This window comes from Propithecus coquereli, unplaced genomic scaffold (genome assembly GCF_000956105.1).
Source record: "Propithecus coquereli isolate 6110/MARCELLA unplaced genomic scaffold, Pcoq_1.0 Scaffold44, whole genome shotgun sequence".
Taxonomy (NCBI): Eukaryota; Metazoa; Chordata; class Mammalia; order Primates; family Indriidae; genus Propithecus; species Propithecus coquereli.
Genome location: NW_012150174.1, coordinates 13,745,285 through 13,748,056, shown reverse-complemented (window position 1 = coordinate 13,748,056; position 2,772 = coordinate 13,745,285). Strand labels below are relative to the sequence as shown.

General features: G+C 40.1%; 1 pseudogene; it reads right to left on the bottom strand.

Moving 5' to 3' along the window:
• Positions 1 to 2,644: 2,644 nt before the first annotated feature.
• Positions 2,645 to 2,772, bottom strand: part of LOC105818276 — a 19,236-nt pseudogene continuing 19,108 nt past the window's right edge.

The following is a 2,772-nucleotide window of genomic DNA, read 5'->3' as shown; positions in this document are numbered from 1 at the left end:
GATTATTTTATCTCTTACCCTCACTCACTAATTCTTCCTTTTTTCCTTCTCTTTTTTTATGGGATATTCCTGCCTGTTCTTCATCACATTTTTTTCAACAAGTATTCAATAGAACAATCTACTGAGACCTAGAAGTAAAGCATGTGAGAACACACTTGCTCTTTTTCTCCTCTCCTCTTCGGATCTTGGTTTGCAATGACAACGTGCCAATGGCAGCACTAAGGCTGAGGATCCAGAGACCTAAAGTTTTCTAGTTCCAGCCAGGGACAGGATGAGGAAGCCAGAGAAGTTCAAGGTCAAAGACCACCACTGAGACCTACAGCCTAAGCCTTTTCCCAGTCTGGAGGACAGGCCCATAGCATTATACTGAAGAAGCCCTGTTTTAAAAAGTGGAAGTGTTGTTAGGTATCACCTAACTTCATAAGTCTGAGACATGTCACTGAGACATCTCTCCCAGGTGTAATATCTGACATTATTGAGTGCATCCAGTGATAGGTAGCTCTATATTACGCTTCTGGGCATAGTTTTTTGTTTTTGGCAGAAGTAGCTTTTAGTAATATTTTTAGACTGAATAGAAATCTTTTGAACTACTTCCTGACTCCCCCTGGCCCCCAGCTGTGGCCTTTGTCCCAAACTTCTGAAGTTATATAAACTAAATTTAATTCTTATCCTCTAATTCAAGTATTTGTTGGCAGATTCTTTGTTTTAAAGTTCCTATATTTCCATATTCATAGTTGGAAACTCCAAATTTTCTTAACTGGTCTCGAGATCATGCACTTTTTAGCTCTCTTACCACCCAGTAATCTCCTATGGCCAAACTCTACCTTCTCTGCATTTCTGGCACCACCAAGCACCCAGAGCAGGGCAAAAGAGAGAAGATCCCAGAGTACAGGCTCTCACATATGCCTCCTCACCTGAGACAGAATGCAATCTCTACTACACCGCTTTCAGACTACTTCAGCGGTCCTGACCCAGGAATGGAAAGGAACACAGTTCAGCACTGAAGGGATAGGTCTCCCCAGTCCTCTGGCTAATCTGGGAATAGCCACCCCTCAGCATCCTCCACCCAGACTCACAGAGAATGTGAAGCATGGGGTCCGGTTATACTGATACTGTAGCTTTTCAGAGTGTCTGGGGTAATTATAAATCCAGAGCCTCAGGAACTCGGCCCTATGGGAAATTCTTAATCCATCCTCCCTTGGGACAAAAAGGCCCTCCTGGTATAGACAGGCAAACAAATGGGAGAAGAAATTTTTTTTTTTTTCCTGAAAGAATAGACCCCTGGAAATTCAGCCCTACATTGACCGTGTGTCCTGTAGGCAATGAGTCAGTCTCCTGGGTGCAGGGCTCTTTCATGCATATTCATATATGCTCATGCTTATTTGCCTCTGTACACTCAGTACCTCCTATGGATCCAATAAACACAGTCAGAAATTACTCTGGGCTTGCAGGACATGCTCGTTAGATACGTACAGCCCAAACCACACCGGTGAATGGATCAGTGCTAATTTATCATGACTTTACCATGGTATATAAACATAAACATGCAAGAAAAAACTGAGCAGAATCTTACTAAGAAAATACAATGTGTTTTTCAGAGAGGAAATTCCTATAATAATTTTTGCTGTAGTGAGAGATATAAAAATGAGATTTACATGTAAGTGGATATTAGTTAGGAAACATGATTTCTTTTTTATTTTTGTTTTAAACCTCACGTGAATTATTCATACTCCTCAAATAATGGTAACATGTATCATCAGTTTCTTCAAGGCCCTTATTTTGCTTTATTTTTATTTCTTTTTCTGCATATTCCAACATTTCTCCTGTTTCGTTTACCTTTAGAAAACTGGCAACTCTTGTGTACTTAAAATGTGTCTTCTTATTAATACTCAGTATGCTTGTTTAGGTATATATTCATTTATGGACAAATTGTTTGGATATTAAATTCATATAAATGCTACTGTGTTAGAAATCTGATGTTCTTCATATTCAGTCAATACTATATCTTAAAAATCTACAGATGCTGCTATGTGTAACTTGGCTCATTATTTCTGACTGCTATTCACTGCTGAGGAGAGACTCTGATATTCTACCCAGTACCCTATGAATTATGATGATTTCCTTTCTGCTGTGGGAACAGATACTATTTCAGGCCATGCATGAGAGTTGCATACTGTTCTCTGTAATTCTTTAAGGTGCCTTCATTTTTCCCCCACCTCAAGTAGTTTTCTCACTTGCATACATTCATTACTTGAGGAAGACCTATAGATTTTCAGGATTCTCTCTGTATGGAGCTCTGTTCTGTCAGGTTTAGCTGCTTTGGTCTTTCTGCACTTCCAAATACATCTCCTCAATTCAGGAATACCTCTGATTTCCACTTGGGTCCATCCCGGCTCCTTCCATGGTAGCCTGGAAAGTCCTTCAAGGCAGCAAACTGGGCTAGTTGTAGGGCTCACCTCATTTGTTTCCCATATTTCAGAGATCACTGTCCTTATTTGCCTGATGTCTAATGTCTTGAAACCCATTGTTTAATACATTTCATCCTGTGTTTGTTTTGTTTCAGTTAGGAAGGTAAATTCAATCCTTTTATCCCATCTTGACTGGAAGCTGAAGAATATGGGGAATATTTAGACTTTAATTCACTTCACCTTTCATCACCATTGGTTGTAGCTGATCTCAAAAGATGGCTCCCCGGAGGAGCCAAGATGGCGGATGAGACAAGCCGCCAGTCAGAAGGTCTCTGCAAAAAAGACGAATTTTAGAAGAAAGAGA